The following is a 14,640-nucleotide window of genomic DNA, read 5'->3' on the forward strand; positions in this document are numbered from 1 at the left end:
TTCATGCCCCGTTGAGTGGCTGTTCCTTGAAGATCTCCCTTTTGACGAGTATTTTGGTCTCTCTCTGTTTAGAACCACATCTGATAGTGAACTGTTGGACATAGTCCTAGATCCAGAATTCACCAAAGAAATTGAAATCCAACGGGCCAAATTGTTCAGTAACCAAAACCTTCGGAATTCCCCTCAGTCATTCCTCACTACTGATAGACTCCCTGAACTCTCTGACTCGGCTTCAACATCTTTTGCCTCACCATCATCTCCCCATATTTATGAAAATCATCCCTCATTTCAATTCATCCCTTCACTCCCTCATCAGCCTATCACTACTCCTCAAACACCCATCACCTCTGTTACATCAACTGCCCTTGTTGTCATAAATCCCCCTATTTCCCCAACACTAGTTTCAAATCCGCCTCGAGTCATGGCTGCCAGATATGCACCTCTCGTCCCGCCTCAGAATTTGGATGATATGCCCATTGATTACCAAAGTAAGATACCTCTTTTTGATGCCACTCAAAGTATCATAGTGTAGCAACATGTTGATAGGATGAACAACTTCTTTGATCTTCATGAGGTAGATGCAGAAAATGTGACCATGAGATTATTTGTACAAAGTTTTGGAGGCGAGGTTCGAAAGTGGTTCAAAGCATTACCAGCAGCCTCTATCAATACTTTACCAGTTCTGCATAGACAATTCTTGGATCAGTGGGAGGTAAAGAAAAATCCTCTCCAAATTCTATTTGAGTATGAAAATATCAAAAGGAATGTGGGTGAATGTGTGCAAGATAATTGTGTAAGGTTCAATGCAGTTTATAATGCTATTCCAGCTGACATTAAACCACTAATGGGGTTAGCATTGATCAAATTTCCAGACGGTTTCGATGCTGATATGGCATATCAGTTGCGGGAGAGAGATCCTACCACACTTGAGGATATGCAGAAGAACGTTGTGAGTGTAGAGGCAAATCTGTTGGCCAAAAGAGCAAGGATGAAAACTGAAAAGAAGGTGACTATAAAGGAAGAAACATCTTCCTCAGATGTTAAGGCAGATAATATTCTCCAGAAAATTGAGAAAATGTTTGACTGGTTGACAGTTGTAGACAAGCCTGAAACCATAATTAGAAATCCAAACTTCAGAGGATAGTAGCAGCCCCAATTCAGGATTAAACAAAGGGAGAAAAAGGCACAAGATCAATCGTCACAACAGCAGCAGGTTAGAACTCCTTTGCAACAAAACTATGTGCATTGAATAGAGGATGAAGATGATGATGATGCGGTGGTAGAGGCGAATCATTTCTTTACTGCTGATGGTTTGCCCATTTTTCTCACAGAAGATGAAGAATATTCAGAGGTCCTAGATGCCCAAAGGGATGAAGACTATATACTAGCAAATGTGGAAGTTTTGGAGGATGAGTCAGATGATTATCAGTGAGGATCTATGAATGCATTGACAGTACAACAAAAACAATATTCATTGAGAAGCAGAGATGTACCAGTTAGTCCAGTTCAAAAGAGAAAGGAAACACAACCCAAAAATGACTCCTCAAACAGTCAGAAGAAATGGAAAGAGCCTGCTGATTTGACTTCTAGCAAAGGACCATCCGCAAATAGCATTGCAAATGAGAAGAATAATCAGCAAGGTGTAGCAAAAGAAAAAGTCGAAAAGAAGGACCCTCCAGTCAAAGAGGTAGATAAATTTTCAGCTTTTATTTTAGAAAATGAGATTGCTAAATTAAAGTTTCAATTCCTTTGATTGAATTGATTAAGAACAACAGCTATAAACACCAGGAGTCCAAAATTTTGCACATAGATCCTTTATCTAATATGGTCAATGTAGAAGATGATCACCCTGAGATTATTTTTTGCCCCGCCTAAGAAGGTCAATCTAAGGATAGTGAAGTCCCTCCATTCTATATAAGCCTTAGACTACACGAGTATGTCCTCCACAATTCCATGTTTGACTCCAGAGCTTCCCATAATCTGATGCCAAAGCCATTATGGAGAAATTGGGCCTTGACATTACTCAAAAATATCATGACCTGTATTCTTTTGATTTTGGTAGGGTCCGTTGTATTGGTCTTATCAAAGACTTGGTGGTATCTTTAGACCAAATCCTGGCCAAGAATGTTATGATGGATGTGGTTGTCGTGGACATTCCACCATGGTTTGGTATGATTTTGTCCAGATCATGGGGTGCAAAGCATAAAGGGACTTTACAACTAGATTTCTCCTATGCTACCATACCCATGTTTGGCCAATTGAGAAAACTATACAGGGAGAAGAAAATGAAATACATGATTACAAGCAAGGAGAAACCGCTTAATCATCCAATTAATGTTGTACATACAGATTTAGAGTCATTTGTACTATATTTAGATAGTGTTTTGAATGATGTTGACAGTCAGTTAGTTGAAGTAGAAGATGTTCCAGAGATTTTAGGAAATTTTAGAGCAGTCATAAAATTGCAAGTACTTCTGAGCAGTCTACATACCGACAGCAACAAAAAGACAGTGAGCAACCGAAAAATGAAGAGATCAGTCAAAGTAAGAAAGAGAATGAAACAAAATTTCAGCATTTAGAAGAAGAAGTAGGCCTATGGAGCATGGATTTTGATGGAGCCGTGGGTAAGGATGGTGTCGACATAGGGATTTGGATTCGCAACCCCACTTTCCAACCAAATAAAGTTCCTAGTAATGTTAGAATATGTTCATATAAATTAGCCTTTGACTGTTCTAACAATGAAGCTGAGTATGAAGCATTGATTGCAGGCTTGAAAATTCTGAAAAAGCTGAATGCAAAAAGAATATCAGTCTATGGAGATTCGGAGTTGATAATCAAGCAAGTCAAGGGAGAATATCAAGCTAAACACCCGCAGATGAGAGCCTACCGAAATGCAGTTTTGGATATCTTACGTATGTTTTCAGAATATACTTTGACAACAATTGCTCGTGCTCAAAATGTTATTGTAGATTCACTTGCCACTGCTGCAAGTAATTTGAAAATTCTGATGAATTCCAATAACAAGTTTGAGATCCATGTCAAACACCGCCCTGTTGTTCCAGACAATTTAAGGTATTGGCAAGTGTTTTGGGATGATAAGGAGATCAATACCTTTTTGCAGAATGAAGGAAACTACAAGGATGCTTCCATAGATGTTGAATATGATACCGATGAACCGGAAATTAAGGTGAATCAAATGGAAATCTTGCACTTGAAAGACAACATTATTCCTAAAGTTCTCATGCCTTTAGAAGAACTTTTTTATCAAGATGTTGTGGCTAGAAAGCCAAGCTTGGTGCCTACAACCAAAGGTGTTGAGTATGTTAATATTGGAACATTAGATAAGCCCAAGTTTGTGAAATTTTCCAAAACATTATCTCCCAAGGTAAAGTTTAAATATGTTAGATTGTTATCTGAATTTGCTAATGTGTTTGCTTGGGATTATTGAGATCTAAAGGTGTATGACAAAGACATAATTTAGCACACTATTCCCATCAAGCCAAATCAGAAGCCATTCAGACAGAAGCTGAGAAGAATCAATCACAAGTTGTTGCCTTCCATTGAAAAAGAGGTTAAGATATTATACAAGGCCGATATAATTGTCCCAATCATATTTTCTGATTGGATTTCGAATCTTGTTCCTGTAAGAAAGAAGATAGGAGAAATTAGATTGTGTATCGATTTCTAGAATCTAAATAATGTATCATTGAAGGACAATTACCTATTGCCGTAGATGGATCATATCCTCCATAGAGCGGTTGGATCATCGCGCATGTCATTACTCGATGGATATTCAGGGTATAATCAAATTCTAGTACATGAAGATGACCGAGATAAGACTGCACTTAACACCCCTTGGGGAACTTTTCATTATGCTAAAATTCCATTTGGTGTGAAAAATGTTGGAGCCACATTTCAACGTGCAATGGACATCACTTTTTCTAATGAAAAGGATGTATTTCTGGTTGTATATTTAGATGATTTGACAGTGTTTTCAGGTTCAGATGATGAGCATCTTCACCATTTAAGGATTGTGTTTCAGCGATGTAGGAAATTTGGGATATCACTAAATTCAAAGAAAAGTCTCTTTTCCATGGATGAAGGGAAGTTGCTTGGTCATATTATCTCAAAGGAAGGAATTCGCATTGATCCTTCAAGGGTAGCAGCAATTTAGCAGATAGATTTTCCCAGGAACAAAAAGAGATACAAGCTTTTAATGGTAAGATGAATTTCTTACAAATATTTGTACCCAATATAGCCGAGCATTTGAGAGAAATTACTAATATGTTAAAGAAGGACAGCGTGGTAAAATGGACGGAGGATGCTATAAAGTCATTTAATCTGGTAAAGTATGCTTTATCTACAACCCCGGTTTTGATTAGTCCTGATTATACCCAAGATTACATTTTATTCTCATTTGCATCTGAGCACACCATGGCAGCAGTTTTAATGCAAAAGAGAGATCAACTAGAAAAGCCCATTGCATTTTTTAGCAGGACCAGTAGAGATGTTGCTTTGTGGTACAACATAATTGAAAAACAGGCTCTTGCTCTTGTTAAAGCTTTAAAGGACTTTAGAGTGTATATTTTTCACTCACACATCATAGCATACGTTCCTAATGCAGCGGTTAAGGATGTGCTGATACAAACCGATCCAGAAGGGAGGCGGGGAAAATGGATTGCAACAATGTTGGAATACAATTTGGAGATCAAGCCTACAAAGTTGATCAAAAAGGAAAAGACCTGGCAAGGTTAATGGCGGAATCAAATCTGCATGCTTTAGATATAAATCTTATCGCAACCATGTCAAAAGATGAAGATGAAAGCTCCCTGATTTAAGTGTCTGAAATGTTCCTTCAATCACAATGGTATTCAAATATAGTGTATGTACTTTAACACCTCTCACCACCTCTGGGCATGACAAAGAACAAAGGTAGATCTCTCAAACTTAAAGTTGCCAAATTCTGCATTCTTAATAATGCTCTATATTGGAAGGATCCAAGAGGGGTTTTGCTAAATTGTTTAATAGAAGATGAAGCCCAGTAGGTGATGCGTGACTTTCACAAGGGTGATTGTGGTGGTCACTTGTTCTGGAAGAAAACAAAAAATAAAATATTGAGAGCAGGCTATTACTGGCCAACCTTATTTTTAGATGTGTACAAAACAATCATGAGTTGTCATGAATGTCAGGTCTTTCAAGGTAAAAGAAAATTGTTGCCTCTTCCTCTAAAACCGGTTGAAGTCAATGCACCCTTTTAGTAGTGGGGACTTGATTTTATCGGTGAAATCCATCCAACATCAACGACACAACACAAATGGATCCTAACAGCAACCAACTATTTTACCAAGTGGATTGAAGCAATTCCGACCAGACAAGCCACAAATACGGTAATCATTCAATTTTTGGAATCAAATATTTTATCTCGTTTTGGTTGTCCTAGTAAAATCATTACAGATAATGCAATCGCATTCAAATCAAAGAAGATGATCGATTTTTGCAGCAAGTATAAGATTACTTTGGGTCATTCTATAGCATATTACCCGCAGGGAAATGGTCTGGTTGAATCATCCAATAAGTCATTGGTGAACATCATCAAGAAGATGCTGGAAACAAATAAGAAAGGTTGGCATAGAAAGTTAGTTAATGCCTTGTGGGCTGATAGAGTGAGCTAGAAGAAGTCCATAGGTATGTCTCCATTTGAATTAGTTTATGGCATTGACACAGTTTTTCTAACATCTCTTGCGGTTCCGGTTGTGAAACTTTTACAGGAGGCAGGAAATGAGGAGGATGACTATGAGGAGGATGACTTGTAGTGAAGAATAAATTAGATGATCCATTTACAACAAACAAGGGAGGAAGTTTTCCAAAACACTTTCAGATTATAGGAGAAAATCAAAAAGATCTATGACCGGAAAACAAAAGCAGATAAATTCCAGCTTGAGGATGTAGTGTTGCGGTGGGATGCTAGGAATGAAGATAAGGGAAAGCATGGTAAGTTTGAAAACTTATGGAAAGGACCCTATAAGATTGTTTTATACAGAGGAAAAAATGTGTTCCTGCTAAAGGAAATGGATGGACAAGATTGTTCAGGAGGGCCAGTCAATGGTAGGCTCTTGAAGTGCTACTTCTTCTAAGGTGATTTCTGAAATCATGATGTGATCATTGTATATACCATTTTCCTTTTTCTTTGCAAGATTTCAAAGGTACACAGTCATTTCAGCTTGGGGCCTGAGGTGAAGGCTATAAAGTTGAGTGATTTGTGTAAGTTTGTGTGTTTAATTCAGTTTCTAGTCCCAGTTTGAGTCTTGAGTTAGTTTTCATAGTGTCAGTTTCAGTCTTTGAAGTGTCTTGACCCTTTTGCCCAATGGATGAGGCACTAGTCTACATGTTCCCAGAGATATATGGTTCTTGGCACCTCTGAGGAGCTACCATCCCCATTGGAGCCAATGTTAGTGTCAGTGTCTTCACACTACCATCGGTGATCAAAATTTACTCTTTTGAATTTCATACTTGGAGTCCCATTCCGATTAGGTTGCATTCCATTAGGTCATGGATCTACTGATGGTAGGGTTTACTTCAATTTTTTCCTCATGATATGTACTTTCTGACCTCCTTTCATACCTTTCAGTCAATGATCCATGCTCATTTTCAGTTCATTTCATCAATTTCATAGGGTTTCAGTCTCATTAAGTCTTAGGATTTCCATCATGGTCAAAATTCAGTGATTATTGCTAATAATGGTCAGCAAAGACATGAGGAGGTCAAAAAATGGTCAGAAATTCATAATTTGTTAATTTGTAAGCTTAATGAAGTTCTCACCTCAAAACTAGTTTTGAGGAGAAAATAGAGCATTTGTATTTTATTTTTAAAATTTCATGTAATTTTATTGTTCTCATATGTAATAATGGTTCCATGCTGCTCCTAGACATCTGGTGATGTTTCCAAAGTACTGCCACTGCAAAAAGTCAAAGAATTTAAGCATCAGTCCACCTATCAAAGCAATGAAACCAAGCATAAAAAACAGAGTATTGGAAAAAGTAGATAGACATTATAAAAGTGGGTTTTCACCAACAAAAATAAAAAAGTGAAAGCTATATAAAGCCATCCTTCTATTTATCATTTCATTATGCTAGTGTTGAAGTTAAAAGTGCCAAAAGGAGAGCCAAGGATCGATTTCAAGCGCTATTAGGCAAATGCAAGCTAGTTGCTGAATTTTTGGAAAAAATTGAGCAGCGCTACGCTTTTGAGGAGGGCGTTGCATTTTTAAGTTGGTGTTGAGCACTTGGCAACATTTCTCTATGTAATTTTACACAGGCACTGTGCTTTTAAAGTGGCACTACGCACTTGAGTGAGGCGCTGCATTTCTGCCCAACCAAGCCCCAAATCGCCCAAAGCGTTCCAAAACTGCCAATTCACCTCAAAACTGTCAATTTCTCTCTCTAACAAGTAAGTACATTAATCCTATCTTATGTGTTAGGGTTTGGTTTGCTAAGATTAGTGTTTTGTGTTCTTAAATCTAAAACCCTAGCTTCTAGGGTGAAACCCTAGTTTTCCTCATATCACTAGTGTTTATATAACCTGTCTACTTGCCATTATTCACTAAACCCCATTCCTACATACCATATTTCCTAAATCCCATTCCCCTAATACATTTTCCCTAAATCCCTACTTACATTCTCCAACCCTAAAAACCCTACCCACTCTCCCTAAAACCTTACTCATCCCTAAAAACTTGTTCACGCATCATACTCTCATATATTCCTTCATCTTCACTTTCTTCATTTCATTCCTCCACCCTATCCCATCATCATCCATATTAAACCATAAGTGTTCACAGCCACAGAAAAACAATGGAAAGTGAATCAGTATTATCAGGTTAATTATTTTTCATTTCACAATTAGATTTGTATATGCTACTTCAGTTAGTAAATACTGCGTATGTACGCAACTTCAGTTAAGGAAACAAGTGTATATTAGCAGACTTGTAATTTAAGTTATTCTTTAGATGTTGATCATTAATCTGTTCATCAAACCATATAAACAGTAACCATGAACAGTGAAACAGAACAGGCAATCACACATAAGAACACAAGATATAAGGTGGAAACCCAATGTGGGTGAAAACCACCTGCTGCAATTCATCTCTATCTTCTTTTAATTAGAAACTTATTTTTACAATGTTTCTGTACTAGTGTAGTCTTATACCAATACGTAGTTTGCTACCTGCAGAAGGCTACAACCTTCTCTCTTTCTCCAACTTCTCCTGGAAGGGAGCTACAACCCCCTTAGCTCTTGTACTAGTTGAGGTACTAGTACGTAGTTGCTGACCTACAGAAGGCTACAACCTTCTCTTTTCTTCCAGGGACCACGTTTCATAAATTTTCAGACTGGATCCATGAATAACATCAATCAAACATCAAGTATATCTGCATCAACCAATCTCCTTTGCACCAAACAAACTGAATCAAATAATCATTTCTCTGAATGTTGTACCCAGAAAATAGTAACAGTAACCAGACACCAATTTTGAACCCAGAACACTGCAGCAATAAACAGAAGTAGCTAAAACATATATTCAAGAGACGTACGCTACTTCAATGTGTACCACCTACGTGCATACGCTTTTGAATCAAAGCCAACCTGCGTATACGCTATTTTCATTCACAGAACCAGCGTGTATACGCGCCTTTGCTTCGCTTAACCTGCGTACAGATCTATAAAAGATAATTCATCCTTTTCACTTATTCAGACATCAGTTATACCTAGATTATCAGATTTATAGATCAAGTCATGCGCCAAAATAACAGATCAAAATCACACAAAGATACTACTATTCAAGCCTTAAGATCTTGACCCATCAATAGTACTTATCCATCTTCTTGCGCTCAGGTTCCTCCTCCTTGATTCAGATTCAGCTATGCACCATAAACCAATCACCAGTATTCCAGATTTTTGCTCTTCATAAGATATTCAATGCTTTTGTCGATACACTTGCCAAATGATCTCCTTCCCTTTTTATAGACTTAGGCCTTACTCAAACCATGGTCGAAAACCATTTAGAACCAATACTAGGGACCCAATACCTAGGTTCAACACTTCGAATGCAATACCAAGGTCCAAAACCATAGGTCTAAATACCACGGACCCAAAAAACGCTTTCCCACATGTACGTGCTTTTCCGTGCATGAAAGTGCATGCATACACATACGCGCCTTTTGTTCGGAACACCCATGTGTATACGCGTTTTTGTTAAGAGTAACCTGCATATACCTCATTTTCTTTCATTCTGAGAGCATGAACTATGATCTAACCTTTGAGTGAGTTGCCTTTAAGGACAACACTTGTGCCATAGTGCCAAACCTGTGTCATAATGCCAACAATCTCCCCCTTTGGACTTGATGGCAACCCCAAGTCACTCAAAATCATTCTCCCCCTTTGACATCAAGGGCAAAGGGTTATGCTCCCCCTGAATACATGCTGAATTCTCTACTTGGCTGTGCTATCCAAGATCCCCCTGACTGTAGGTAAGGTCTGCAAGAAGATGTTCTACATAATAAACATGAGTTTATACGTTATAAATGACCTTCCTATCACCAAAGACTTATACGTACATCCATCTCCCAACCAAGTGGGGAAACCAAGATAGGCCATTACATGACCTTGGTAAGAAAAGAAATTCATGACATAGAGACGAAATATCTACAAAAATACTATGATAGTTATCAACAACTATCATCAGTACCATCTGTTAGTCATCATTCAGACCAGCAACCATGTTCTTCCTCTGCACCTGTTCCACCTGAAATCAAAACAACTGTGAAATTGAACCAAGATCTTCTAAGATAATGCCAACAATGCATTATTAGAAGAATATATGCTCCCCCTGAACCTGTGCCAGATGGTCTTTGTCAGACCCATATCAGACTCTTTTCATCCTGAGCCTGGCCCACTGTTTGTCTTCAAACCAACATATACGCGACTGTATCTTCATAAACCGGTGTATGTACGCAGATCCTCCTAATGAAACTCGCGTACAACCACTTTTCTCTGAAACATACAAGATTCAACAGCAAGATGATGCATCAACTACCCCCATCTTCTGTCTGAGGTATTCAAATGTCTCCCTGGGCAGTGGTTTGGTGAGTATATCAGCAACTTGTTCCTTAGAAGGAACGTACTCCAATTTGACCTTTTGTTCAAGCACTTGTTCCCAGAGAAAATGATATTTGATAGGTATGTGCTTGGTCTTTGAATGCATGACGGGATTCTTTGAAATACTGATTGCACTTGTATTATCACAAAAAATGGATATAGGTGGAGTACAAGTGATTGGCATGTCGTGCATTGTTTGCATCATCCAAAGGAGTTGTGTGCAGCAAGATGCAGCAGCTACATATTTAGCTTCAGCTGTAGATAATGCAATTGAACTCTGTTTCTTTCTGAACCAAGATACTAATCTAGGACCCATGAAGAATGCACCACCACTAGTGCTTTTTCTGTCATCCACAATTCCTGCCCAATCTGCATCTATATATGCATGAAGTGTGAGATCTATACCTCTAGGATACCATAAGCCATAGTTTTGAGTTCCTTGAAGATACTTGAAAATTCTATTAACTGCCTAAAGATGAGTTTCCTTTGGATTTTCTTGAAACCTTCCAACTATTCCCACTACATGCATAATGTCTGGTTGGGTACCTGTTAGATAGAGCAGACTACCAATCATGGATCTATAGGTTGGTTGATGCACTGCTGCTGATTCATCATTTGTGCTGAGGCTGCATCCTGTTATCATGGGGGTACATACTGGTTTCGAATCCTCCATCCCATATTTCTTCAAGATCTGCTTGAGATACTTGGTTTGTGATAGAAAAATACCGTCGTTGTTTTGTTGGACTTGTAAACCAAGAAAATATGTGAGCTCACCAACCAGGGACATTTCAAATTCTTTTTGCATCACCAAGGCAAAGTTTTGACTCATGTCTTCTTCATTGCTACCAAAGATGATATCATCAACATATACAACAAGTATTAGCAACTTATCATTGTCAATTTTTATATATAGATTGATGTCTGTTGATCCTTTTGTAAAACCTTGTTGATGAAGGTACTTATCCAAACGATAATACCAAGCCCTTGGAGCCTGTTTAAGGCCATAGAGAGCCTTTTTGAGTCTGCAAACAAGTTTTGGATCATTTCCAAGAATAAACCCATCTGGTTGCTCAATATACACTTCTTCATCCAAGTCTCCATTCAAAAAGGTAGATTTCACATCCATTTGAAATACTTTGAACTTCTGAAAGCTAGAAAGAGCACGGAACATTCTTATGGCCTCAAGTCTAGCAACTGGAGAAAAAGTTTCTTCAAAATCTATACCTTCTTGTTGAGCATACCCTTTACAAACAAGTGTAGCCTTGTTTCTAATAACATCTCCATTTTCATTCAGCTTGTTTTTGAATATCCATTTTGTTCCTACGACATTCTTATCTTTTGGTCTAGGAACCAACTCCCAAGTGTTATTCTTTTCAATCTGCTCTAGTTCTTCCTCCATGGCCTTGACCCAGCATTCATCTTTGCATGCCTCTCTTACATTTTGTGGTTCAGTGGAGGAGAGAAATGCTAGATAGCTTGAAGCTTCTAAAATGGTTCTCCTTGTTTGTACACCTGCTTCTTTCTGTCCCAAAATTTGAGTTTTTGGATGATTCTTTTGAACGTACCTGGATGGAGTCTTTTCTTCTATCCTTATTTGTTCTTCTAGTGCCTCATGGGTTTCTTCTTCATCATGAATCTGATTTGATGTTGAAGGATAGTCCTCATCATCTTTGAAATCTTCAAATTTTACTTGCCTAGGAGTGTTTCCTTCATCTGCTCTAGGTTCAAACTTGCCAAGGTTTTCATCAGTCTTTTTGATGTAGCATTTGCTTCCAAAAATTTTGAAATATTTTACCGTGGGAGTCTTACCATACCAAAGTTCATGAGGAGTCTCAGTGCTGTTTACCCAGAAATTTGTCTTGTTGAGAACAATAACTGTAGCAAATGCGGTTTCACCCCAAAAGGTTGTGGGAGTTCCAGACTCATCAAGCATAGCACGAGCCATTTTTTGAACCATTCTGTTCATCCTTTCCACTGCTCCATTTTGCTGAGGAGTCCCTGAAGTGGAAAATTCCCTTCTTATTCCATGTTCTTCACAAAAATCGAAAAATTCATCCGAGGTAAATTCCACACCTCTATCAGACCTGAGGCATTTGATTCTGTGATCTGATTTGTTTTCAACCAAGGCTTTGAATGTTTTGAAATTTTCGAAAGCTTCGTCTTTATGCTTCATAAGTCCTAACCAACACATCCTGGAAAAGTCGTCAATGAACAATATAAAGTATTCTTCTCCTCGAGGTGAACTTTTCCTAGATGGACCACATACATCAGTATGGACAAGTTCAGGTGTCCTGCTAGCTGATCCTTCCTTCTCAGGGAAGTTAGTTCTGGTTTTCTTACCAAACTGACATGATTTGCATATTGTATTGTCTGGAATTTTGATGTCAGGGAGATCACGAACCACCTAATATTTACATGATTTCCTTATCTGAGAGAAGCTTAGATGCCCTAATCTTCTATGCCATAGCCAGTGTTCATTATTCTTGCTCAGGTAGCATTGTTGTTGGCCTCCCTTGAGTATGTATAAATTATTTGGAGTTCTTATGCCTTTGACCATTGTTTCTCCTGTATCAAGCTCACGAACAATACATCCATTTGATCGACATATTACCTCATTTCCTTGATCACACATTTGACTGACACTTAATAGATTATGCTTTAAGCCATCAACATACATAACATTCCCAGCTTTGACCTTTTCTTTCAAAAGAACAGAACCTTTACCTTTTATGAATGTAGGGGTGTCATTTCCAAATGAGACCTTCTTTTCCTTTCCTAAGGCACTATATGATTAAAGTTTTTCTTCATCACTTGTCATATGTTTTGAGCATCCATTGTCAATGTACCACTGAATTTCCTACCCTTCTGCATATAAGGCTATGCCACATCTTTCTAGTTGCGGTTCTTTCTTCCTCCATATTTTGGGGCTCAATCAAGCTTGCTCCTTTTGAGTTGTTTGCCAAAACCTACTCCCGCATTCAGAATCTTCATGACCAAAGTTGTTACAGATAGAACATTCTATTTCATTTTCGAGAGAAGAAAAGTTATTGTAGGTTCTTTTCATGATTCCAGTCACACTCCTTTGATTTTGTGCTTCTCTGGTCATGATGGTCTTGTAGGCAACACATTGAGCTGCTTTATGTCCAAAGTTATGACAAGAGAAACATTGGCCATTGAAGAAATTCCTGCGATCATCAATCCTTCCATTGTAATAGCCATTCATTCTTGAGGTAAATTGAGAATGATTTACCTGTGGTTGGTTGTAGCTTTTGTTCATCCTTGAAGTAGATTGCCCTTGATTTACTTGGCGATTTCTGTTCATTCTTGAAGTAAATTGTACCTGATTTACCTGGTGATCTTCATTGTGCCTTTGTTGTCGATTGTAAACATGTTCACTTCTCCTTGCAGCTTCAAGATAACTTTTGGAGGTAGATGGCTTATGTGCTTGAGATGTTTCTTTAGTATACCCAAGACTTGTCTTGATTAGAGGAGAATGCTGCACTTTGATAATCTCATCTAAAGTTTCCGATCCTTTAGCAAATCTAAGATTAAGAGCTTTCATTTTCTCAATGTCCTTTCTAAGTCCCACAATTTCACATTCTAACTTTTCATTGTGTTTCTCCATTTCAGCAAGTTGGAATGTCAGAGTATCTATAATCATATTTTTTTCTTCTAAGCAAATTTTGAGTTTAGAAATTTATTCATAAACATATTCTTCATCTATAGCATCCAAGAAACCATCATCTTCAAAAGCCATCAAAAGTCTATAATCATTACCTTGTTCATCTTCATCACTATTTGAAAGTCCATCACTGTCTTCATGTGTGTAATAGCTCTTCTTACTTACATTCTGTTTTCTATTCCATCTAACTCTGAATCTTTAGAACCCTGTTGAAGGTTCTTGACAAAATTTGATTCTTCCTCTTCTTTTGACATATGTCTTGAGTCATTGTAATCTCCTTTTCCTGAGGCTTTGAATGCGGCTTCTCTCTTGTCTGATGGTCACCCTTTTCTCATTTTGTAAGCGGTTAGGATTCCGTGTATATGTGACATGGTAAGGCTCTGTAGATTCTATTTTTCTTCTATGGAAGAAAATTTTGATTCAAACTTATAAGACAAAGATCTTAGAACCTTTTCAACCAAAACAACTTCTTTTATTTCTTCACCCAAATTTTTCATACAATTAACAATCTCATCTATATGTATGAAATAGTTAGCCACACCCTCATCATTGTACATTCTGAGATTTTCATATTGAATTTTGAGAGTTTGTAGTTTTTCTCATTTTACCTGATCATCTCCTTCATAGCTCAGAACGATCTTGTCCCATATTTCTTTTGCGGTTTTGAGTTGCATAACCTTGACGAATTCTGATTGAGATAGACTCCCTAATAGAGTATTGACAGCCTTTGCATTTGTTTCATACTGCTTCTTACCAGTCGTATCTGTAGGGGTTGCTAATGGAAATGTGTATCCTGTTTCCACAAT

The sequence above is a fragment of the Pinus tabuliformis genome, chromosome 5_2 (assembly GCF_031772625.1).
Source record: "Pinus tabuliformis cultivar Carrire ecotype Pingquan chromosome 5_2, CPIR1, whole genome shotgun sequence".
In the NCBI taxonomy this organism is placed as follows: Eukaryota; Viridiplantae; Streptophyta; class Pinopsida; order Pinales; family Pinaceae; genus Pinus; species Pinus tabuliformis.